Consider the following 26,999-nt stretch of genomic DNA (forward strand, 5'->3'; position numbering starts at 1 on the left):
TATTTAAAGAGAAAGTTAAACTGCCTTATGCCTAAAAAAAAATGTAGGGCGTAGGAGAAAGTGATAAAAATGGGGACTTCAAGCACGAGGGATAATAGGAATACGGAAATAGCTGAAGAAAAAAGTTATGAAAAAATTGGTTCGGGTCCGAAAGACCGTCCAATATCTTTATTTATTGCCTAATATCCAAAGGATAATAATAATGAGTAGGATACCCAAATACGGTGGTGAATAATAGACGGTGTTTTTATTTAGTAGATAAAATGCAATATATGCAGCAGGTATTATAATAATTCATTTTTTGTAATTTCTTTTCATCTAATCACACTCACCTGTCTTACCCTCCAGCAGACTCTCGTCTCCGCTACCCAACCATTCGTCTCCCCCTCCCACCAGCCAGACTATGCTGCTTCTTCACCCTCCCACACTACCCTCTATATAACTCCGCCCACATTTCTCCCCTCCTCACCCTCCCACATCCCCCCTCCTCCACCTGCAACTGTTACCAGAACCACTGAGACCCAAACCAAGTCGCTGGTGGATGGGGTGTAGCCGTTTCATCTGTCCGGAGCTGTACATATTGCTCTCTCTCTCTCTCTCTCTCTCTCTCTCTCTCTCTCTCTCTCTCTCTCTCACACACACACACACACACACACATCTAGTACCATCCTCCCAGATGACCTCCCCCCCCCTGTAATCAGTGGGTTGTCAGTCTGGCCTAAGTCGCAGTTTCTCCTGGAGAATCCACTCACACGCTGAAGCACAAGAGTTCTGTGTACCGTCACTCTATAGTCCTTTCACTTCAACGTGAAAAAAATGTTCGTTCTTTTACTGCTTATTTGCTTCAGCTCCACAGCGGAATAAAGTCAGTGTTATGTCCCTGCATCCTTTCCATAGTACTTCCTCGTGACCATCATCATAATAAAATGCTAATATCTTGCTCTAGCTCAACATCGACGGTGGAAAGATGGCAATTTTGTGCCAGGTTAAAGCGAGTAGAGTATAGATATGACCTGTTAGCTAATGGTATTTTGTAAATATATTTCGCAATTTTTCAGGCAACAGGCAGAGCAAAACTACTGCACCAATCTACAGCAGGAGACTACGATACCTGAGTGAGAGAAGTTAATATCATACTAACTTTAAAAGTTTTCTGTAATACTTCCATTGACTGTGTCATTGCTTTCTATTAGAATTTCCTCCTCCTTCCCTCTTCATCGTCCTTCTGAAGAAATCGTTTCCTTTGCCCACTCGCTAGTGCAAGTTGCTGTTTGGGAACATGTAATAATAAGTCGCATATAAATAAGACGTAATGAAAATATGGGAAATTTGAAAATCCTCCCCCTCCTTAAATAATAATAATAATAATAATAATAAAAATAATAAAAATAAAAATAGCAACAATAAACTGCATTTATAAGCAGCTTTGTTATGGACTAAGTGCATGAGCATAATTCATGGAAGCAATTTAGAATTTCTTATTATGACACTGACTGTATAATGAAATTGAAAGAATATATTCGCAAATAGCTAAAACATATTTCTTTGTAAATTTAATGGTATGCATCACTATGTTGGTAAAAACACCAAAATGATCCTGATTAGTAACATTAACATCTGTGGATTTGTAAATTTAGTTTAGTACTACTTTCAGTCACTCCCATAATATTTCCTTCAGGCATTTCAGTGATCATTATTATTATCATTATTATTATTAGTATTAGTATTATTATTATTATTATATGGTGAAGGTTATTGTGTCGGTAAGTATTAATATTATTATTTTTCTTTGCACTTTTTTCTTATATCTTGATGCTATTATACAGGAACGTACTCTAGGGTAACCCAAGTACTTGTCAGGAAGGTACCCTAGGGTAACCCAAGTACTTGTGCAAAATATAATTAACCTTGCCCTATTTTCAAGATCATATACTCATTTTTGATGCAGAAACTGCATACCTAAAATTGAAGTATCTTAGAAACTAATTGAGATACAGCTATTTGGTTGAAAATCCCGTGATAAGAAAGTTTTATGAGAATTTTGTCTGAATATTTTGCCATTTGGCCTAGTGGAAAATACCGAATTCAGATCAATTTAGCGTTTTCTTTGTAATACGTTTTAGAGAAAACCACAAAAGCTGTAAAGCTGTAACTTTACAGAAATATAACACTGATACCTCTTATTATCTGAAAGGAATATTGTTGCAGTCAAGGATACAGTTAGCCAGATACCGAGACTTATCTATGATGTCCCCATGCTAACAGTCAATACCATAAGCAGTTATGGCGACGTTTCCCTACTGTGGCTACCCAGTGGGTAGGTAACTAGTTACTATTATTGTTATTATTATTATTATTATTATTATTATTATTATTATTATCCATCATCTAATCCTGTGTTGCCCTAAGAGGAGCATAAGAGCTCGGGGCTGGGCAAGATGGTCCTCACATTTAAGATGGGAGTGACCAGCCTCACTCATCCCTGAGTGATATTACTTGAGTAATAAACCCCAACCACCCCTGGGATATAAACCTTCACAGACTCAATCCGCTTGGAGCGCCTTAATTACCCATTAAACCACCAGGCGCCATAATTTGGTTATATGGTTACCACCCAGCACAGTAAACGGTTTCCTAGTGTACAGGAAACCATTTGGCTTCTCACTCAGCGTAGAGTCACCCGTAGACAGAAGAGGAATGAACAAAGGAAAGAACGATATAAGAGGAAGGAAAGAAAGAAGGATGGAAGAGAGAAAAGAGCGGCCACCCGAGACCAGCACTACATCGAGTGAGTGAATGGTGAGCGCCCCCACCTACAACCAATTATTATCACAATTATTATTATTATTATTATTATTATTATTATTATTATTGTATTATTTTTATTATTATTTTCATTATTATTTTTATCATTACTAGTAGTTGTAGTAGCAGCAGCAGTAGTAATTATAGTAGTAGTTGTAGTAGTAATATTTTACTAACCCCTCCAGCACAATGACCTCTAATTTTTTACCGTCTTATTCTTGGCACACACGAAACAGCCGCCACCACCAGCCACATTACATTATTTATGAAATGCTCAGCTTTGCACTGGGAATTGGGTACCGGGAGTTTAACAGATATTGGTGGAAAAACCCTTAGAGATGAGTTGCCTGTCGTTGTTTGTGTGTTTCGAATGTCTTATTACTGATTGTGTGTGTGTGTGTGTGTGTGTGTGTGTGTGTGTGTGTGTGTGTTCCAAGGTTTCTGACTCTTTAGTACTGCGACGTCTTCTCATACTGAATTTCTCGTAACATGATGATGATGGTGGTGGTGGTGACGATGACGAAGATGAAGTGAGAGATCTGTGATAGCGTTGCTGCAGCTGCTGCTGATGATGATGATGATGATAATGATGGCGATGATGATGATGATGATGATGATAATGATCATGAATACAAAAATGGAGTCGAAGATATCGATGACAATAATGACAAAGATATTGTTGTTGATCTTTCAGAATTTAATTTATAGTTAAGCACGGCTCTAAAACTTCAGTAATTTCCCTCCTAACTCTGCTAAACGTTTAGCTGAATATCAGTTGCTTTTCACAGAGGAAACGTTGAGTGATTAAATTCTCTCTCTCTCTCTCTCTCTCTCTCTCTCTCTCTCTCTCTCTCTCTCTCTCTCTCTCTGCATTTTCTCGTTTCAACAAGTTTTCATTTTTTCTTCTGTCCGTCACATTTTCTCCACGTATTTCTTTTTTTCTTTCTGATGTCTTTCCTTGTCCTTCTTCCGCTTTCACAACTCCCCCTTCTCTCTCTTCTTTCTCCCCTCCTCACTTCCTTCATCATTTTTTCTCCAATCCTTCCTTCCTCTTGTAGTTCTCTCTCTCTCTCTCTCTCTCTCTCTCTCTCTCTCTCTCTCTCCTTCAATGTCTCTTTCTCTTTCTTAGTTTTTCATTTTGTTTTTTGTCTCTCCCTCTGTCTGTCAGTCTACCAACTTATCTATCGGTCTGTCTATTTACCTATTTATGTCTGTCTGGTTATCTGCCTGTTTGTCTGTCTGGCCGTTTGTCTATCATGGGATCTGTCTGACTTTCCTCTCATTTCTCCATTTATTCTCTCTCTCTCTCTCTCTCTCTCTCTCTCTCTCTCTCTCCCTCTGTTTTTGTCTCCTTTTTTTTTTCTTCCTCTCTCCCTTTTTTGTGTGTGTGTGTATAAAGTTTCCCCTCGATTCCTCTTCCTCTTTCCCCTCTCTTTTTATCGTTCGATCTTTGGTTCTTCCTTTATTCAATGTGCTTCTACTTGATCTTGGCTACCCTATTTTTGTCTTTATTTTCTCAGCCGTGCTTTTCATATTTGTTTGCGTCAGTACCTTGCTTTCCTTCTTCCAGCATGTGAGATCTATCTGTCTGTCTGTCTGTCTATCTGCCTTTGTAACTATATCTATCAATCTGTTTATATGTCTATCTATCTGTCTATTTATCTATCGACCTATGTGATACTATATTATACAGTTATAATATTGTTACCTCCAGACGATTTTATTTGGCTTGGGCGTAAGGTAGGTTAGGTTTGGTTTGATAGGTGACATTAGCTTAGGCTTCGTTGTATTAGGATAGGCAAGTTAGGTCAGGTTAGGTTATATGAGGTTAGGTTAATGTTGCCTTTACGTTACTGCATTCAGTGACAAGGCAAATGTTTTTACATTACAAGAAACCAGTTACCATGTTGGGCTGTTCTTTATAACCAACAACAAAGCTCCTTCATATAGAAAAGAAGAGGTTTAAGTTATGCATATCGACTACATGAAGTTTATCAAGACCAGAGGGGCATTTTTTTTTAAAGTTGAAATATTTCGTTAGTATACAGACAGACCAGATGGAAAACACTCACAGGTATGACGTATATCTAGTACTGGAGACAACGATAAAGAGACTTCGGACTGCAGGATGTAGATACAACCTTCAGTAATCCCTTCAGCACGAGGTTATGTTTCCTAATTTGAGTAAAATCGTTTGGCCGGAGCAAGCATAACATTCAAAAATACATCACCAGCACGCGGTTAATAAATACCATAAATTTAATGCTCCCCTCCAAAAAGTGTGGCATGCAAAGTAGTGCGAGTGGTGAGAAAGTGAGGACAAAATAGAGAGGACAAAGTGATGAGGACAAAATGACGAGCATAAAATAGTGACGACAAAGTGCTGAGAACAAAGTAATGAGTGCAAAGTAGTGAGGACAAAGTAGTGAGGTCAAAGTGGAAAGGTCAAAGTAGTGAGGACAGAGAATTGCGAGTGATGACAATGTACTCGTAGTGAGAACAAACTGATGAGTGCAAAGTGAGATCAAAGTAGTGCCAGCGATGAGGACAAAATTAGACGGGCGTTCCAAGAACAATGTACTCTTAAATTGCTAATTTCTGGCTGTTAGTGCCACCGGCGAGGAAATTTATGGCCGTGAAATATCGTGTGCGATCCTGCGAATTTCTTTTTTTTTTCCTTTTTCCTGTTGCGGAAAAATAAGATAAAAATGTTCTTAAAATTTACGGTTTTTATCTGTCTGGGAGTGTGGGTATTGGCAGATCATATGTTACTGGTATTTAGTGGTGTATTTATGTGGTATTTATGTGTGTATGGGTATACTGGAAGGGTTGTGTGTGTCTTCGTATAACCTAGTCAGTATAAGATTATGGGAGCGCAGGTGGAGTAACTTGTCACCATCTTTCATATGTTCAGTTGGAATGCCACCAGGGCCAGGGCTTTAGTTATTTTTGATAAACTGGCTGGCCTGATCAGTTTCGGTATGTGTAGGTGGGACACTGAGACCTGCTGCTTGAGGAACCTTTGAGATGTTATCAAGGATGTTGTGCTCCAACAGTTTCTTTAAGTTAGGTATTGACGTGATCTGCCCATTTGTCTAGGATTGCTTGCATGTCTTGCAAGAGCTCTCCTTCGGCTGATCAAATGGGAGTTATGTTGTGTTTGGTTCGCCCATATATGATTTTTATGGACTTGTAGAAACCATATGGTTCATTAATATCTGCCAGTCTTTCCACCTGTTTTGCATGTTCAGTCTACCATTTGACCTCAGTGTTACACATTTGTCATTGGCTTTCACTTCTGAGACCTGGATTTCAGTTATCAAAGTTATGGAGGTAGGAAGAGCAAGCCAGTTGTTATATGCTCTATTCTTCATTGCATGAAGGTCATGTATGCCCTCACCATTTTCATCAAACCAGTCTTTATGGTGGTGAGTGGAGAGGCCAATGGTTTCTATGTAGTGCTTTGAAGCAGTGTGTTGATACTCAGTCACTCTGCGTCAAGGTTTGTTGCATAGTTGTTTGGGTCATGAGGTGGGCATCGATTTTTTTTTTTTTTTTTTTTACTGTGTTGTAGAAGTTGATACAAATTGCCACATCCTTTAAAATACTAAAGTTTATTTACTTAGACGATGGTCTACCTTGCATTTGTGGGTGTATGGCTAGTTGCACTTTGGTGAGTATAAGGTTATGGTCTGTTGAGCACTCAGCACCTATCTTAGCTCGCGTTGTAAGAACTCTTCGATCTCACTCCCTTACAATGATATATATAGTCAATTAGGTGCCAATTTCTAGACTGTGCGTGCATCCACGCAACCTTAAGTTGATGAATGATGTTGGTGATGACCAGACTGTGTTCCAAGCATACAAGGGAAGGCAGTCTAATGCCGTTGTTGTTCATGATATCAACTCCATGGCAGCCTATAATGCTTTGCCAGAGGTCATTGTCCTCTCCTTCTCTGGCATTAAAATCTCCAAACTCGATGATTTTGTCATTGTGTGATACTGAGCAAATGGTAGAGTGAAGTCCTGGGGTATAGGCACTGATGAGTGTTTTGGATACTGGCCTTTAGACAGTAGTATGCACCAGGACATCAGTCTCTTTGATATACCCACAGGTGATTCTTGAATCCTCTATGGTAGGTTGCCTCAGACTGGAAAGCCAATACCATGGTTTCCTCCTACATTGTCTAGGTATCCCCTCCAGAAATATGTATACCCTTCCCCTGCTTCTATTAGGTTGCCCTTTCCTGAGAGGCGAGTCTCAGACCAGGCACCAATGTCGGTTTTATATTTTTTTTTCAATTTATTGGCAATAAGGACAGTCCTGCTGCGTGGACGTGTGACTTGGTCAGTATCAAGCAAGGTACGTACATTCCAGGTAGCTGCAAAGTCCGATCCCTTGATACATGCGATTATCTGCCCAGGTGGTGAGGAGCTGTAAATGTTTAAGTTACAATTTCTAAACCCCTCCTCGACGGGGGTAAGCAGTTGGGTGTCCATTTCCGGCTGCTTAGTCGTACTGCATACTGCCGAAGACATAATCTGCTCCTATGCCATCATACCAGCGACCACCGGACCAGTGCCACCAATGTGCAGGACTGGAGCTAGCGAATTCCAGCCACATTCGTGACCTGTCACCATCACCCTATCCTATCACCATAGGTCTTTTGATTTTGATGGAAGGATGAAATGAAATGTGAGCATAGTAGTGAGTTTGTGCAATGAACAGATTGAGTTTAATGGTGAGAGTGTGTAGCCCTTACCACTACATGACTTGGCCCCTCTCAGCCTATGATGGTGGCATTAAGATTCACGACAACCATCTGCTGAGCAGGGTTGCAGAAGCCTCTCGGAAGCTCTGTGTGTCGAGACTCACCTTCCATGGAACTCCACTCACGGATTTCATTTGGGGTTCACTTCCATAGCCTTAACCCATCCAACGATAATCCAGAAGCAGTGGACCTGAGAACACTTAGTCTGACCCCTCGCTGATGACGCCTCCAGCATGGCAAACCCTGTCCTGCTGAGGCCTGGGGTGATCCCCCGCTGGTACCACCCACCAGATTTACGTTATATAGATGCTCTCTCCCCCCACCCTCCATCCATCCATTCCAAGCTACCACCACCCTTCTTGATCGAAGCAGCTTACGATGCTCAGAATATGTTGTAGCATGTATATAACGTAAATACGCACGAAAAAGTTCTGATTGCACAGCAACATAAAAGAGTGTGATGCAAAACAGAAGGAGCGTTATGCTCACATTGGCTTCAGATGTAGAATTATGTAATATTTTTCTTAACAATCAAGCTTCCTTGGAATTCTGCACGACAGAAAGGCATGTTGTTGAATACAAGTCATCCTGAGAGAAGTACACAAAAACTGACGGAAAGAAAGGCATATGCCTCAGCGAGATTCGTCAGTGTTATTTCATTTAGATATCAACAAACTTATTTAGTAAGCCAGGCTGAATTTAAAGTATTCCCGCAAAGAAAAAAAGAAAGACACAGACACTCGCCATTTAAGATTACTGATAGTTGTTTTATTCATGCTAAAGACAAACGATTACATGCATCTTCGGAAAGAAATCGCCTCCGAAATAAGACAGACTGACAAACGGGCAGACCCAGATTCTGGATTATCGGTTCACGTTGACTTATTATATTCTTGATTTCACCTGATAATGTTATTTAGATTAAGTGATAACAGACTCTTCTTGTAGAGGAATACGTGATAGGCAATAGGGCAGACGGACAAGGGAAAAGACAGACAGCCTCTCAGACATTATTTCACATTGACTGCTACAGTACTCCTGCTAAAAACATGCGATTTTATTCAGCATAAGTGAGAATAAATCCTTTCTGTAGATGATGACGTGATAGAAAATCAGGTAAATTAAACAGAACGAATGTGAGACAGACAGTTTCCGAATTATCAGTTCACATTCACTGGAATTATCAGTTCACATTAATTGGTACTGTAGTATTTTTACTGCCAGATGATCTTATTCAGTTGAAATGAAAATACAACTCTCCCGGACAGGAAGACGTAAAGCATATGAAGACATAGTGACACTCTCCAAATAGTTCATTCATGAAGTAAACTGCTATTTTATTTTTGCTATTGGCTAATAGTTTTCTTAAGCTTAGGGTAGAACACGCCTCACCCGTTACACAGATATTTTTACTTACTGAATCACATTAATTACACCCACATTCTCGAAGACAGAGCTGGTGTTATTGTTAAACAGGATTCAGTCAAGCTCTCTCTCTCTCTCTCTCTCTCTCTCTCTCCGTGAGTGTGTGTGTGTGTGTGTGTGTGTGTGTGTGTGTGTGTGTGTTTGTGTGTGTGTGTATGTTTCATACCGCGAAGCAAATGAGTGAGCTACCCTAGATCAAGAGATCAAGGAAGGTGATTGTAGTTGGGAATTGATGGAGGGAGAAGGAGGGGAGGGGGTTTAGAGCTGTGTCCGAACACTAGACCATTGTCGGTTTCCCGGCCACGGCATCGACCCTTGATACTTTCTTTGGATCGCGAGTGTACACATTGGACCGTATTCTCGTCGGGTAAGGAGACTCCCTTGAACCTCTTTGTGATTTCTTTTTCAATATGGCTGGTTAATATCCCTTTGTACGTTATTTATGCAGAGTATAGCGATATTGGAAGGATTCATACAACACAGTCACAGAATAGGACAGTAAGATGTAATACGAAAAATATATCGCTTAGGAAAAGGTGTTAGGGAGCATTGTTAATCAACGAGAATACGGGCCATTGTCACGTGGAGACTGATAATGATACAGTATGTATCCGTGTCCACCGTGTCACAGTCCAGCGTTTATCTATCCAGTCATGAAGAGAGACAGAAGAAGCGATCGGACTTTTTGCGTCTGGCTGTAACACGACTCATTACTACAACAAAAGAGCTCATGAAAAGGAACATTTTTTATATTAATAAGCTACTGATTATTCTGCATGACTGTCCGATTGGAAAACGGATGAGTGGATATTTTTGTGTGTTTTTAGTTTGTGGCTTTGTGGAATTTTAGTTTATGAAGCACACACACACACACACACACACACACACACACACACACACCAGCTAATAAGTAAGATATAGAAAAGCTGATAAGAAAAAATTTGGGTAAATCATCTGGAAAAACACATGATAAGAGAAAGACAGTTCTGTTTTAGGAACAGAAAATCAAATGTTACTAATCTACTAAGCTACTATGATAGAGCTGCAGAAACACTACATAAATGAGAAGGATGGGTAGACAGTATCTATTTGGATTTCAAGAATGCATTTGCAGAGTTCCGCACCAAAGACTTTTATGGAAACTGTTCCGTCAAGGAGGAATCCAAGTGAATCTATACTGTTCAATATACGATTTTCTCAGAAACAGGTGAATGAGAACACTACTGAGGGGAAATTACTCATCGTGGAAAGAAGTGACTAGTGGCGTCCCACAGGGCTCAGTGCTGGCACCAATTATGCTTTTAGTATATATAAATGACACTGACAGCAACACTGGAAATTGAAGTTATCTAAGTATGTTTGCTGATGATGCAAAAATGCAAAGGAGAATATCAAACATAGACCCTTACAGACAGCTACAGGAAGAATTAAATAAGTTTCAAGAATGGGGCAATTGATGGCAAATGGAATTCAGTGCGGACAAATGCCATGTAATCAAGATTGGTAAAGGGGAAAAAAGACCAGACTGGGATTGTCAGCTAGGAAATTTAATCGAACACATAGCAGAAAAGGAGAAGGACCTAGAAGTGACTATCAGTAAAAGACTATCTCCGGCATACCACGTCAATGAGAACGTACGAGACATGTACACACTGCTTGCAAATATGAGAGTAGCATTTGCATATATAAATGAAGACATGCTGAGAAGGATATTATCATTCAATTAACCATCTCTGGGGTGTGTATCAGTAGTCTAGAATCCACATCTCAAAAACCATATAGATATGATTGAAAAGATACAAGGAGCCGCTACTAGATGGGCACCAAGCTTAAGGGATCTAAGCTATGAAGAAGGACTAGAAAAATTAAACCTACCAATATTACATGAGAGAAAGAAAAGAGAAGACATCATTATGATATATAAGTGCCTCAAAGAAAAAGACAGAATAGACATAAATAAGTATATTAGCTATGGGGAAGCAACAGTAATAAGACACTGAAAAAAAAGAAAAAAAAAGAAAGAGAGGAGATAAAGACGTATGGAAATTCAGTTTCCCAAATAGACCGATTGATCAGTGGAATGCTCTGCCAAATGAAATTGTGTGTACCAAATCTATTCATAATTTAAGGATTTGGATGATAAAATTGACTTAATACAGGGGACAATACGAGCTTGACTAATTTCTGTAAATATAGAATTAGGTAACAGCATACACACACACGCACGCACGCACGCACGCACGCACATACACACACACACACACACACACACACACACACACACACATACACACACACACACACACACACACACACACACACACATGCATGATTTTCCCTCACAACAAAAAAATTAAAACATAAATACGTCGATAGATCAGATATATCCATCTCCTTGTAGATATTGTAAAAGTAGTCTTTGGTACGAGATGGTATTAACTGTAAGTCTCTGAGAATCGGTGAAAAGTTCTTGTGCCACTTACAACGTTCACGCAAATTACAAGGACTCTCGGTGTAGAATAGTATTGACATGACGACATGACCTAATCAAACGTCTGAGAAGGACTGAAAGAGAGAGAGAGAGAGAGAGAGAGAGAGAGAGAGAGAGAGAGATTTACTATTAAATAATTAGATCTACATAAAGATGACAAATACTTTACCGCGTTAGTTCTTTCGTGTGACTTGGTAACTCATTTATTTATCAATGTAGTTATATGTTCATTTATTGGATATTAATGGGCTATTGGATTAAAATGAAATTGCATCTCTCTCTCTCTCTCTCTCTCTCTCTCTCTCTCTCTCTCTCTCTCTCTCTCTCTCTCTCTCTCTCTCTCTCAGCAGGACATAACAGAAGCCATGGTTAATTCTCCTTGCTTTGGAAACGCAGGTTCCCTGTGTAAGTGGGATGGTGACGATGCTGAAGGCAAGTGAGTGTCTGTTCTTACCTAATTGTTCTTACCTAATTGTATCTTTACAGGAATGAGTCAAGCTCGTACTGTCCCGTGTCTTAAACCATAATTATCGTACATATCCTTAAATTTGAGAATTGTTTTGGCACACACTATTTCATTCGGTAGTGCATTCCATTGATCAGTTGCTCTGTTTGGGAAACTGAATTTCCTTACGTCTTTATCACCTCTTTTCTTATGCAGTTTTTTGCAATGTCCTCTTGCTGATGCTTCTCCATATGTTAAGTAATCATTTATGACTATTTTCTCCTTCCCTGATATGCACTTATATAGCATTATCATGTCACCTCTTTTCCTTCGTTCCTGTAATGTTGGTAGATTCAGTTTGTTTAGTCTTTCTTCGTAGCTTAGGTCCCTTAAGCTTGGTATCCATCTTGTAGCGGCCCTTTGAACTTATTCAATCTTGTCTATGTGCTTTTTGAGATGAGGACTCCAGACTACTGATGCATATTCCAGGGTTGGTCTAATGAATGATGTTATTATCCTTCTTAGGATGTGTTCATTAATATATGTGAATGCTATTCTCATATTTGCAAGCAGGGTATACATGTTCCGTACCTTCTCGCTGATGTAGTCAGCCGGAGATAGTCTGTTATTGATGATCACACCTAGGTCTTTTTCTCTTTCTGATGTGTATAGGGTTTTATTTCCTAACTTATAATCCCAATCATGTCTTTTTCCACTTTTACCAAACTTGATTACATGACACGTGTCCACATTGAATTCCATTTGCCATGTACTACTCCATTCATGAAGTTTATTTAATTCTTCTTGTAGCTCTTTACAAGAGTCTGTGTTAGTAATTCTCCTTTGCATTTTTGCATCATCTGCAAACATATTCAGATAGCTCTCATTTCCAGTGTTACTGTTTATATCATTTATATACACTAAAAACATGATCGGTGCCAGCACTGAACCCTGTGGTACTCCACTAGTCAGTTCTTTCCATGATGAGTAGTTTCCTCTTAGTACTGTTCTCATTTCTCTTTTTATGAGAAAGTCTTGCATCCAACAAAACAGTTTGCCTCGAATTCCTCCTTGATGGTACAGTTTCCATAAAAGTCTTTGGTGTGGTACTGTGTCAAAAGCTTTCTTGAAATCTAAATAGATACTGTCCACCCATCCTTCCCTTTCCTGTATTGTGTTTGTTACTCTGTCATAGTAGCTCAACAGATTAGTAACACATGATTTTCCTTTTCTGAAACCAAACTGTCTTTCTGTTATCATACTGTGTTCTTCTAGATGATTTACCCAAGCTTTTCTTATAAGCTTTTCTAATACCTTGCTTACAACACTGGTCAGTGATAATGGTCGGTAGTTGAGTGGATTTTGTCTATTTCCTTTCTTGAATAAGGGCACAATATTTTGCTTTTTTCCAAATATCAGGTAGTTTACCTTGACTCAAGGATTTCTTGAAAATTAAAAATAATGGTTTACTTGACTCCTTTGCACATTCTCGTAGTACCCAACATGAAATTTCATCAGGACCACTTGCTTTTCCTCTGTCTAATCCACTTAACTCCTTCTGTATTACTTTTTCTGCTATTTGTATATCTGGTAGTATGTGTGGACATGCATGTTCCACATAGTCCCTCTCAAAATTTTTTTCTTCTGTAAAAACTAATTGGAAATTCTTATTTAGTGCTTCACAAATATCCTTCTCTTGTGTATAAGTGATTCCCTCGTCCGTAATGGATTGTATTATATCTTTTACTTTGGTTTTGCTTCTGATATAGCTGTAAAACAGCTTTGGTTGATCACTACTTTTATTTATTATATCCTCCTCAAACTGTTTTTGGGTTTCCCTCCTTATTCTTGTACAATCGTTTCTTGCCTGTTTGTAATTATTATACGCCCTTTCACTATTGTCTTCTGTATCTATTCCACAACAAATCTCTTCTTTCTTTTGATTTTTTACATTCTGTATTGAACCACCTCTGTATTTTCTTATCTGCTTCTTTGTGCTGTGGGATGTACTTCTGGACTCCTATTTCATAAAATTCACAATTTTTTATATACAGCATTTAAATCTTGTCCTCTAAACTCATTTTCCCAAGCAACTTCTAAGAAATACTTCTTTAGGTCTTGATAATTTCCCTTTTTATAGTTTAGGCTCTCTTTGTAACTGTCATTGCTGTTTACTATGTCATATGCTATCCTGAAGTTATAATTTAGTACTGCATGATCGCTTTTGCCGAGTGGAGGGTGATATATTAAACTGTCAATATCATTTTCTTGCCCAGTAAATATTAGATCTAACACTGAAGGTACATGAAGTCCTCTTTTTCTGGTGGTTTCCCTCACATGTTGCGTTAGGAAGAACTCTCGTACGAGATCCAGGAGCTTTTGGTCCCAACAGCTTTCTTGGCTAATTATATCTAGAGTATTCCAATTTATATTTGTATTGAAATCCCCAGTTAGTATAATTCTTTCCGATTTCTCTTCCATTTTATGTAGTAATGAACTTAAACTCTGAATTGTACTCTCTGCCAGGTCCTCATATTCATCTCTTTCCCATGTGTTTGATCTGGGTGGCATGTACAAATTGGCTACAATTACTTTACCTTCAGATTTGTTGATCTCTACTGCAATCAGTTCTACTTGTGATGGTATATCTAGTTTTATTTCATTGACTTTTAGATTTTTCTTAGTTATTATAATTCCTCCTCCTTTTTTTAAATTTCTGTCTCTCCTCCATATATTGTATTCCTCTAAGTTTAGTATGTCATTGGATATCCTTGGTGTTAATTTTGTTTCAGTTAGGCATATTATTTGTGGTTCATTTTCTCTGACAATCATTCATCTCTAGTAATTTAGATACCATTCCATCCACATTTGAGTACGTCAACTTAATCATTTTGTTTATATACTTGCGATGATTTGGTTCTACTACCTTCCTCCTTTTTATTCCATCCTGTTTGTGTACCACTTTCGTACCTGCAATCCTATTACTTTGTAAAAAAAAAATTTCTTCTTCTCCTCTTCTGATCTTCCCTCATTTTTTGTTTTTGCTTCCTCCCTTTTCTCTTTCAGTAATTCCAGTTCCTCTTGTGTTAGGCATCTTTTTATCCATACATTTTTAAACTCCTCTTTTTCCATAAGATTCTTTGCATTTTTTAGTATCTCTTCCACAGTGTTTACACTCTGGAAAGTCACCTTTAGAGGTCTTGTCCTGCTTTTCTCATATTTCCCTAACCTTTTGTGTTCCTCTATGTCTTTACTACAGATTTCCTCTGATACTTCCTTCAGTAAGCTCATTACATTACATTTGTGTGTGTGTGTGTGTGTGTGTGTGTGTGTGTGTGTGACAGAGACAGAGACAGAGAGCGAGGGAGACATAGAGAGAGAGAGAGAGAGAGAGTGAGAATTACATTAACCCACCGCATGCCGGCTATTTTTAGCCCTCTGGGTCACCCCAGTGCCGGCCATTTTTCGACCTTTTTTTTGTTTAGCTAAAATGATAGAATTTGATGTGGAAACAACGATTTTTGCCATTAAAATGCTCACCAAGGCTCGGAAATGAGTTTTATTGAGTCCTCCATACTCGTGTACATGTATAGCCGCTCTCTCACGCTCACCACGTACATGAGAGAAAGCCGTTTTCTGTGTAAGGTATACTCAGGTATTTAATGCTGGAAAGGTATAGCAATGTTCAGTACACTTTTCTGATCACTTATTACTTCAGCATCTATCACAATTTCCGTGTCTTTCTCACTGTGAATGCTTTATCTTACACTTACTTGAAGATAGGTACAACCTGACTTCATTACGTACAGTCCTGGCACATACAAGAAGATATTTAAACTTGACTTCACTATATAGTCCTTACACTTACAAGAAACTATTTACAACTTACATTTACATGAAAATATTTACAAAATGCCTTCATTATGTACAGCACTGGGTGAGGCACACAGGCAGAGTGAGGCAGAGCGAGCGTGAGGGGGGGAGCGAGTGAGTGTATGGCCTTGACAGCCTGAGGGATAGCAGAGGAACAGTTACCTTACATGCCTGCCAATTATTACCTGTGAATCTTGAAAAATGCATTCACAGTGAAGTTTTGTTATTTTAGACCGTTTTAAAACGGCACTGGCACTGGCTGCGGCATTATGTCAGACCGTTTTAAAATGGCACTGGCATGCGGCTGATAATACACACACCACCTTGACTCTAGTTCCGTTACCTGGCCTTGCCCCACATATTTGTCCTTTTGCATCATATATAGTGCAGCCCAGTGGTGAAATTAGACAATATTATAGTCTCCATCCTCTCCAGAGCCCTTCTTCGTGACTAGCACTGTATTCTAGTTTTGGTGTTACACCTGATTACTCAATATGGAAACACGGCAATTTTAGGCCGTTTGAGTAATAAGGGAATAGGTAGTCCGGCTTCACTATTTAAAAAATTCTTACATAAATTGTATTTATCAAAAGCTTAATTTAAGATGGAAGAGCAAATCAAAAGGCCCTTCCCATCCACAAGACCCTCCGATAACCATCCGTACACGTTGAAGCAATACCTTCCACTGATGAGCCCCTCCCCCCCTCACACACACACACAATAATTCAATAAATTGTATATATATATAATAGGATAGATAGACAGATCATCATCATCATCATCAGCCATAACTAGTCCACTGCTGAACAAAGGCTTCCCCAACCTTCTCCACGAATTCCTTGACTGAGCCAATATTTACTACGTTTTCCTTGTATATTTCTCTATCTCATCTCTCCTGTCTGGCCTTTTTCTGCTACGCCTACAATCTCTTGGTGTCTAATCAGTCAACCTCTTGATCCATCAATTATCCCTTATTCCTGGTACATGGCCTGTCCACCTCCATTTCTGTTCTTTTATAACTTCTATAATATCTTTGACTTTAGTCTGCTCTCTCACCCAAGTTGATCTTTTCCCTTCTCTTAAAGATATTCCCAAAATTGACATTTCCATTGCTCTCTGAGATAGGATTAATTTATTTTCCATCGATTTTGTAATTTTCCAGGTCTCACAACCATATATCACAGCTGGAATTTTATATTCGTTATATACTTTTCGTTTCATACAACCTGGCAAGCTACTTTTCGTAATGTCTCTATGTTTACCGAAAGCTTTCCATCCAATTGTAATGCGTCTTTTTATCGCGTTATCATGATTTTTCATTAATTTTAGTATTTGCCCCAAGTAACTGTACTCCTCGACTTCTTTAAGAATTTCTTCGTTTATTGTGATGACGCTTTTTGGTGTATGTGGATTAGACATTACTCTAGATTTACTCCAGTTCATCTTTAGCCCATCTTTGAGACTTTCTCTGTTCAGGTCATTTAACATTTTTTGCAGTGTCTCAGCTGTTTCTGAGATTAGCACAATGTCATCTGCAAATCTTAAATAGTTTTGCTTTTCTCTATGTTCACTCCTTTCTTTTCCCAGTCCAGCTTTCTGAAAATACTTTCTAGGCATGCTGTAAATAATTTTCGTGAAACTGTATCTCCCTGATGCACGCCATTCTCAATTTTAATTTTTTCCGATTCCTTAACTGTAGCAATTCCCTCCTTATATATGTTTTCCTGCAGTTTTACAAGGCTCTCATTCATTCCTTATTCTCGCAATGAATTTGCTGCACTGAGTCGAAAGCCTTTTCGTAATCAACAAAAACTAAGCACGGTGGTTCAAAATATTCAGTAGTTTTCTCAAGTAGCTGATTCATTGTGTGTAGATGATCAGTAGTCGAATTATACTCTAATCTCTGCGATCCAGACTTTAACATGGTCAAAAGGAGCAGAAAACCAGTCATTATTGATGACCACTGTGTGCTGGAATGGTCAGGAACTCAGATTGATGGAGACCTCTCCCATTAGCGGCCTCTTCGGTTGCGTTTATTATATTTCAAGTGGTCAAGTTAAGAGTGGTAGCATGCCAAATGACGGGGCCGGTCTTCAACTAGGCCAACCAAAGCCCAACCTTCGCAATTTCCCAGAATGCTTCTAAGTTGCACATTAACAAACTACTAGGTAAGCTCTATACCACCATTTCTCAAGGGTTATACAAACAATAAAGTTCGAGTGGGAGGGAATGTGTATTAACAAGACCAAAAAGTAGAAATCATCCTCAGCTACTTACTTTACAGATTAAACATAAATCAGTTGGCACATTGTTCGAAAAATGTATCTCTATATGGTCCTAATATCAAATCCACAAAACTTAGCTCCTCTGTCCCGGTCCATTGTGTTTTTTCATAATCGTCCCTCTGAGCACAAATTTCACTGCTCCAGTCCTCTGCCACTCCCGACCTTAACTTCCACACTGGGATCTTGACTCACTCACTGGGACTTCGACCTCCACGCCTGGACTTGGACTCACTCACTGGTACTTAGACCTCCACACTTGGACCCGCTAGAAGTTAATATGCATAATGAATAACTATTCTTCCCAATGCATGCAATCCCTTCACATGATCAGGAAAGTCTCATAATAAAGAAACATGAGTTGCAACACTTGGCATCTCAAATAATAACAGATTAACACATAGCACTACAGACACATAGGTCTGCTCAAAATAATACTTATTGCAGGGATAACATGGAAGAAAAAATACTATAACAAATACAGTAAGCATGGATAACTGTAACTCTAACCATGAAAATCATCACTGCATCAATATCATTGTGCTTCACAAAGTAACTGCGTGAACATTTACTCACAACATAGCCCTAATAAGTACTGAATTCCAAAGTCATTTCAACACAATAATAAATAATTCACAGTCCCCGGGCACCTGATACTTGGCCCACAAAAAGTCACATTTATCTGAGGCTCAGACAGAACTCTGTAGCATTTCGTATTCCACTTACTAAATAATACTACGAAGTACAGTACACAAAAATATGGGAAATACCTCACTATTCAGCTAAAATATGTAGGGAAGGTGAGCGGGAACACAGGACTCGCTTCTCCAAAGGCTAATGGGGTCACCGTTACACTTCCTGAGGAACAACAACACTTCGATTCTACCCCGAGTCTATTTCTCTATTTCGTCACTATTATCACTCGTGGGATATCACTATTCGCACTTCAACATATCAGACATATCAAATTACTTACAGAATTCCTTGGAGGGGGGGGGGGAGGATGACGACAGTACCGACCAACTGCCACCTACCACGGCCGGTGAGCGAGTGAGACACGCTAAAACTGCGTGGTGCAAAGGGAAGGGGGGGGGGATGACGGAGTACGTAATTTAAGATTTTAATTATTACAGACTCGTAATAGACTCAGTGTGATGCCTTTCCCCTTACAATCGATTACCCCCCAAAAATGACATTCTCTAGTTACAATAACTACTCAACAACACCTCTCTCTTTATACCCTTACATCGAAAAACAAGAATAATCATCGTGCTTTACATCACTTTGCGCACGCGTACATTATGCTGGATTACGTGAACAACGGCACATGTTCCCATCTCACTCGAGTTTTTATATTATAAAGAGACTTTATACTAGTAAATTACAGTAGGAAAGGAAAATGACTTAGCAACTAGGTAACTTAATCTATGTTCTGGTCACGTCCACATGGAAACAGCCATGTCCCGGGCACACTCTCTCACTAAACCGAACTTTTGGTCATATAAAATGAACTAGATACAACTCATTATCACTTCCGGGCACTACAGAATACCCGCTGCTGAATCCTGCCTTTTCACGAGATTGGTTTTCTTTCAGATTTGTTGTTATTCTGTTCCTAAGGACTTTAGTGAAGAGTTTGTAAAAGACTGATAATATGCTAATGAGTCAATAGTTACTATGGTCTTTTGAGTCACCTTTTTTTTTGTAAAGTAAAATAACTATAACTATAACTATAACTATAACTATATATATATATATATATATATATATATCCATCCATCCACATCCATCATCCAATCCTACGTTGCCCCACGAGGAGCGCAGGTATATATATATATATATATATATATATATATATATATATATATATATATATATATATATATATATATATATATTAACACACACACGATATATATATATATATATATATATATATATATATATATATATATATATATATATATATATATATATATATATATATATATATATATATATATATATATATATATATATATATATATATATATATATATATATATATATATTAACACACACTATCCTTGAAATTCGCTTTCCTCTAACGTCAATCTCTCTCGCTTAACCTCTATAAACAATGTACTGTAGATGGAGAGCTTGCGTATCAATTTCGGATTCACTTAGGGAGAGGTAAATTTGAAAGAGAGAGAGAGAGAGAGAGAGAGAGAGAGAGAGAGAGAATCACCCTAACTAGAAATTGAGGAATCATTCACTTGTAATAATTCTTGTATTTGGTTGTCAACATGGATAGATTATACGAAAGCTACTGTTCTATATAAAATTTCCTCTTTCGTTCTCTCTTATCTTTCTTTCTGTTTTCCTTCTAACTTCACCTCTTAAATAAAGTGGCCTGTATAGTCGCGGCACATAGTTCTTGACCAGGGTGTAAGGGAAAGTCAATGCCACCACAGAGCTGCAGTGCGTCGGAACACTTTCCCTTACACCCCCTGCAGGGGGTTATGGGGGGAAGGAGGCAGGGGGTGTAAGGGAACGTGTTTCGACGCACTGCAGCCCTTTGGTGGTATTGAGTTTCCTTTACACCCTGGTCAAGGACTGTGTGCCGCGACTGAATATGGCGCTCCACACAGCAGTAAAATAATCACTCTTCACTTTTGCCTATGCCTCGACGACGGCTGAGTATTTCGTTTACCAACAATTATGCATTTTGTGGCAACGGAACCTCGAGCAGCGATGTAGGGCTTGTTGAATTTACTGGTTGACCCAGTAATTACCTGAGATTAACTAAATTCTAATGGGCATTTTTCGTCCTTTGGAAATAGTTATTGGGAGGAGAAGTGAATGGATGTTTGTTTATTTATTCATTTATTTTTCATTTCCATATGTTTGTTTATATAATATAACTTTGGAAGAGGTAGCAAAATCTATAAAGGAGTTAAAGAATTTTAAGGCTCCAGGTGAGGATGGAATATTCCCTGAAATGCTTAAGGTGGAAAATGACGAGTTGATGAATGCACTTTTGAAACTTTTTAATGTGGCTTGGGATAATGGTGGAATTCCAGAAGAGTGGAAAAATGGAGTGATTATAAAAATACCAAAAAAAGGAGATTTAAGTGTGTGTGGCAACTGGAGGGGGATAACTTTGACACCTGTAGTTGCAAAAGTCTTTTCCAAAATCTTGTTGAACAGAATAGAGCCAGTAATTGATAAAATTTTAAGAGAAGAACAAGCGGGATTTAGAAAGGGTCGAGGTTGTAATGATCAAATTTTTATTGTAAGGCATCTAATGCAACAAGCTAATGAGATGAAAATGCCACTTAACATGTGTTTTGTGGATTTTGAAAAGGCGTTTGATAGTGTTTCACGTGGAGCTATGTTGAAAATTATGAGATTCTATGGTATACCAGAAAAGTTTGTAAATATTATTAGAAGCCTGCATGAAGGTACTTTTTGTAAGGTAATGGTGGGTGGTTCTTTGAGTGATCCATTTCAAGTTAGGTCAGGAGTGATTCAAGGAGGAGTTCTTTCGCCATTGTTGTTTGTTTTGGTTATGGATTATGTTATGAAAAAGGTTGTAAGGAGAACAGGTGCAGGAATTAACTGGAAAGAAAATAAGAAGCTGATGGATTTGGACTATGCTGATGATATTGTACTGATTTGCGGAAGTATTTACGAGATGCAGAGGGTGCTCGATTGTCTGGTGGAGGAAGGAGAAAAAGTGGGATTGGTAATAAATTGTGGAAAGACTGAAATTATTAATATGAACGTGGAGAACCAAATCGATTGTGTAATTGGGAATAATGTGGTGAAGAATGTAGAAAACTTTAAATATCTGGGAACGATTGTATTATCTAATGGATCATTAAACAATGAAATTGAGGAGAGGATTAGACAGGCTTGGCGAGCTGTTGGAATGTTGAAATCTGTTTGGAATAATAATATGCTCTCGGTACATACTAAAGTGAAAATTTACAAGTCCATGGTTAGACCCATTTTAATTTACGGGCATGAGTCATTGTACAGTACAATTGCAACAGATCAGAAAGTATTAGGATTTGAGAATAAAATACTGAGAAGGATTCTTGGGGTAAAGTGGCAAGACAGAGTTACAAATGAAAGAGTAAGGGATATTACGAGAGTGGAACCAGTTAATGAATATGTGAGACTGTCTCGCTGGAAGTGGCTGGGGCACATATACAGAAAAGAAGGTTGTTTAATACAGGATGTGCCAGAGTGGATTGCTAGAGGAAGAAGAGGTAGAGGTAGGCCGAGGGAAACCTGGTTGAGGACAATGAAAAAAGAAGCAGGAGAGGAGTGTTGGTGGGACCTGAAGGAGATGGCAAGAGACAAATATTGGTGGAGAGAGTTCATTGAGACCCTGTGCATCCCGTGGGGTGCCACAGGAAATGATTGATTGATTGATTGATTGATATAAGTTTTAGTTCCAACACTAACAGAACTCGAGGAAAATCATCTGATGGTTTACTAATTTCTGAAAGGCACTAAAATACTTTTTTTTTTTAATTAGTTCCTGCATAAATACAGAAACACGTGTGTGTGTGTGTGTGTGTGTGTGTGTGTGTGTGTGTGTGTGTGTGTGTGTGTGTTTGTCATCCGACTATTATAGTGTTGGCGTGAATGTGATCATGGGCGTAGGAAATGAGTAAATGTTGTACTGTGGATACTACTTATACTGACTGAGCCGTCCCCACAACACACAAGATACAGCCAGATGAGTTTCTAGTTCAGAGATGTTTATGGACCATCCTGTGTATTTAAGAAAGGTGGTTTTATTTATTCATTTATATATTTATTTACTAATCCTGCGAAACAGGATGGTATCATATTAGGTAACGTGCCCTAAACAGCAGCAAAATACTCAGGCTGTGTGTGTGTGTGTGTGTGTGTGTGTGTGTGTGTGTGTGTGTGTTTACTTTAACCCCTAATAGACTTTGATTAATTTGGATGAAACTTCGTAGGAGAGTTCGCAGAATTCCTCAAAGGCCTTCCAATAGATAGATAGATATAGATATAGATAGATAGATATAGATGTGTGTGTGTGTATGTGTGTGTGTGTGTGTGTGTATAAAATTTCCCAAACATGATTTTTTGGGGGCTCAGTCCCCCTAGCCAAATTTAAATTTCTCTGAAATAATAAACGCAAGGCACATCAGGCTCTGATATCGTAGTATTTGTTTTACAATGAACTCTTCTCCGTAATGCGATATTTGAGGAAAGTAACCCCCTAATTTTTCTTTGGTGGGTCTGCCCCCCTTCCAGAAATGATCAGAAATATAGGAAAGTGAGCAGATAGATTTCACACAGACATATCAGGTGCGTTCGTCGTGTTGCTTGAAACTCCTTAAACTATAAACAATTTTTAACCCATGATTTTTATGGAGATCCGCCCTCCTAGCCAAATTTAAGATGTTCAAAAAAAATGAAAGGAAGGCAGATTTGGCTTTGATATCGTAGTATCTATTGTACAATGGAGTTTAATCCATAATGCGATATTTGGAGTGTGTGACTCCTCCAATTATTCTTGGAGGGTAAGTCCTAGAATATTATAAGAAACAATGGGAAAGTGAGACGATGGATTTCAGTGCAACTTCTCATGTCAGTTCGGGTGGTTACTTGATATTGTTCTTCACTGCCTAACATTTTTCGACTTTACTCATATTTTTAAGGGGTCAGCCCCAACCCAGACTTACAAAGGATACAAAGTAGGGAAGGAGAACAGATATGACTTTGATGTCTTATTAAATGTTGTACAAATGATTCTCATTCGTATGGGAAGTGTGACTCTCCCACTGATTCCTGGGGGCTCAGCCCCTTCATACTAATAAAAACGATCAGAAATGGGGGAACTACTTGAATGAAACTTTCCAATTTTCTTATGGATACTGGGAAAGTTTTCGACAATATACATCTTTCCAACTGTGACTTTTAAAGGGGTTAGCCACCTTCACCTAATTAAAAATTCTCAGAAATAGTGAAAGGAGAACAGATATGACTGATATCTGAGTACATGTTTTACAATGGACTTTCTTCCGTAATACAATATTTGGATAGAGTGAAAACCCAGTGATTCTTTGAGGGGCCAGCCCCCTCAGAAAAATAAAAAAACGATCAGAATACGGAGAAAGTGGATACAAAGATTTCTACGAAATCAGTATACACATTGCATGGTAAGTAAGCAGTTTCCATGTTTTCTCTGAATGCCCGAGGAGAAAATGCACATCGATAAGGAACATGACTCCCCCCGCCCCACCCATGATTCTTAGCTTGATCACCCATCTACCAAAAAGACAAAAATAAATCAGAAGTAAGAGTAAGATTTGAGTAAAATTTCCAAGATGAGTTCGTCTGGTTATTCGGGAGGTTTTCCACAAAGTACAAAATTACCATCCATTATTTTTAATGCATCACCCAACTCGAATTACAAATCCTCAAAAATGGCGACAGGAGGCAGATATGGCTTTGATATCTTACCACATGTACAATGGACTCTCATCTGTATTACGATATTCTGGGAGCATGGCCTCCTCAGTGATTCTTGGGGGGAGGGGGTTATCCCACTACTAAAATAATAACGACTAGAAAAAGGGGAAAGTGAGCAGATGGATTTCAACGAAATAGGCGTATATACCGCAGGACTGGGCATGCATTTTCAACGTCATCTCCGGATGCATATGAAGAAACTACATATTTACTTCATTTACTTATTTATTTTTGAAGGAAGGGCAAACATCATTGTTTTTAGTGCTGGAGAGAGTCCCTTTTTCGCGGTGGCATGAATTTATCCCGTTACACAAAAGCTTATCAACTCCCTCCTTATCCACCATAAGGAACAAGGTGGTCTGCAGGAATTGGGCACCTTGAGCATACAGTCCACTGGGTTCACGTCCAGGTGAACTTAGAGCAACAGCAGGAGTGATTAATCACTGGTGCGAGTGACTGACTCTGAACATGAACGAACGTCGGTTAACTTCTTTGAGTATTTGTGGTTTCCTCTTTTCATATTCAGCGTAACTCATCATACAACTTCACCTTTAATTAAACTTAAGTAGAGGTGCTGTACAGGGACACCTTCATGCGGTGGCACCAATATGGCTGGGTGGTGAAGTTGCCCAGTAATACACATGTCTCTCAGTTCCCTCCTTACCCCACAAAAGGAAGATGGTGGACTGCTGAAGAAAGGCAATAATGTCTGCAGTCCACCAGGTTCATGTGTAGACAAGTCACGGATTGCAACAACAGCAATTTTTGTCTACAGTTTTCTCCATTTCAGTCTTTGTCACACGCCATTTTAAGCCTGTCTCTCCCAGGCCAGGTTTAGTTTCTTTCTTTTTTTTTCCATTTCTTGTTATATAAGGGAGATAAAATCAGATTATTATTATTATTGTTATTATTATTATCATTATTATTATTATTATTATTATTATTATTATTATTATCAATTTTGCAGTGAATCATCCATGAAATAATTTCCCTTAATAACAACAAGGCACATTGCTTTTGATTTTTTCACTGTCAGACACACATACCTCGACTTTCACATGCTTTGATTTTACATGTCTGGACATATACGCTCTCTCTCTCTCTCTCTCTCTCTCTCTCTCTCTCTCTCTCTCTCTCTCACACACACACACACACACACACACACACACACACACACACACACACACACACACACAAACGCACCATACAATCCCATCCTTTACTTTACACTTCTTCGCCACACACACACACACACACACACACACACACACACACACACACACACACACACACACACAAACGCACCATACAATCCCAACCTTTACTTTACACTTCTTCGCCACACACACACACACACACACACACACACACACACACACACACACACCACCCTCGACTAGGAAGGTAAACAAATACTTTGACACGGTATCTCTCTCTCAGAAACACTCCTGGAAGAAAGCACTTTTATTTCTGAGCATCCAGATATACACTTGAGTCTCAAGCACTTGCATTTTTTTAATTTTTTTAAGGGAAATGTAAAATTGTGTGCTGTGCTTTTGTGTTCTTTTATAGTATGTTTTGTGATGTCTTGTGCTGATAATTCTTTTAATTTCATTCTCTCTCTCTCTCTCTTTCTTTCTCTCTCTCTCTCTCTCTCTCTCTCTCTCTCTCTCTCTCTCTCTCTCTCTCTCTCTCTCTCTCTCTCTACGCCACAATCCACATGCCATCATCTCTGTGGCACGGATAAAGAACTTGTTTTGCTGTGTGTGTGTGTGTGTGTGTGTGTGTGTGTGTGTGTGTGTGTGTGTGTGTGTGTGTGTGTGAGTGTGTAGATCTATCAGTGTGCATATAAATCTTTGTTTGTCTACTGAGGTCTTAGTATATCTATGTATATATCTGTCTCTGTCTGAAAGTCTGGCTAAATGTCCGTTTCTTTATTTGCCTATTTTATCCATCACTCTGCCTATCTAATCTATCTAGCTACCTTGTTATCCCATCGTCCATCCCTCCATCACTCCAAGTATCTATCCCTCTCACCAAATCATTTTACTGTCCCTGCCTCGATCTACACGCATCCTCTGTTGCATCTTCAGTAGCCTTTGCTATTTCTCAGTCTTTGTCACCATTAGTTATTACTATCCATTTATTTCAAGTCGTAAATCCAAAACAATAACTTTTCTGCTCCCTTCTAGAGAATTTTCTGGTGTGTCTGTCTCCATCATCATCATCATCATATTTACCGTCATTATGGTTATCATATTCATCGTCATTTTCATCTTCGCCTGGAGATGGCACTATTGTTATTAGTCTAATCCTGTTGCTCAGTACTGTTATAGAGATTGACATGTTCCAGAAACGAGGAAAGCGAATTTAAGCTTTAAAAAACTCTCAGAATTTAATCTGAA

Source organism: Coenobita brevimanus, chromosome 104 (genome assembly GCF_032717465.1).
Source record: "Coenobita brevimanus isolate Jiangsu-jjx chromosome 104, ASM3271746v2, whole genome shotgun sequence".
NCBI classification, from domain to species: domain Eukaryota; kingdom Metazoa; phylum Arthropoda; class Malacostraca; order Decapoda; family Coenobitidae; genus Coenobita; species Coenobita brevimanus.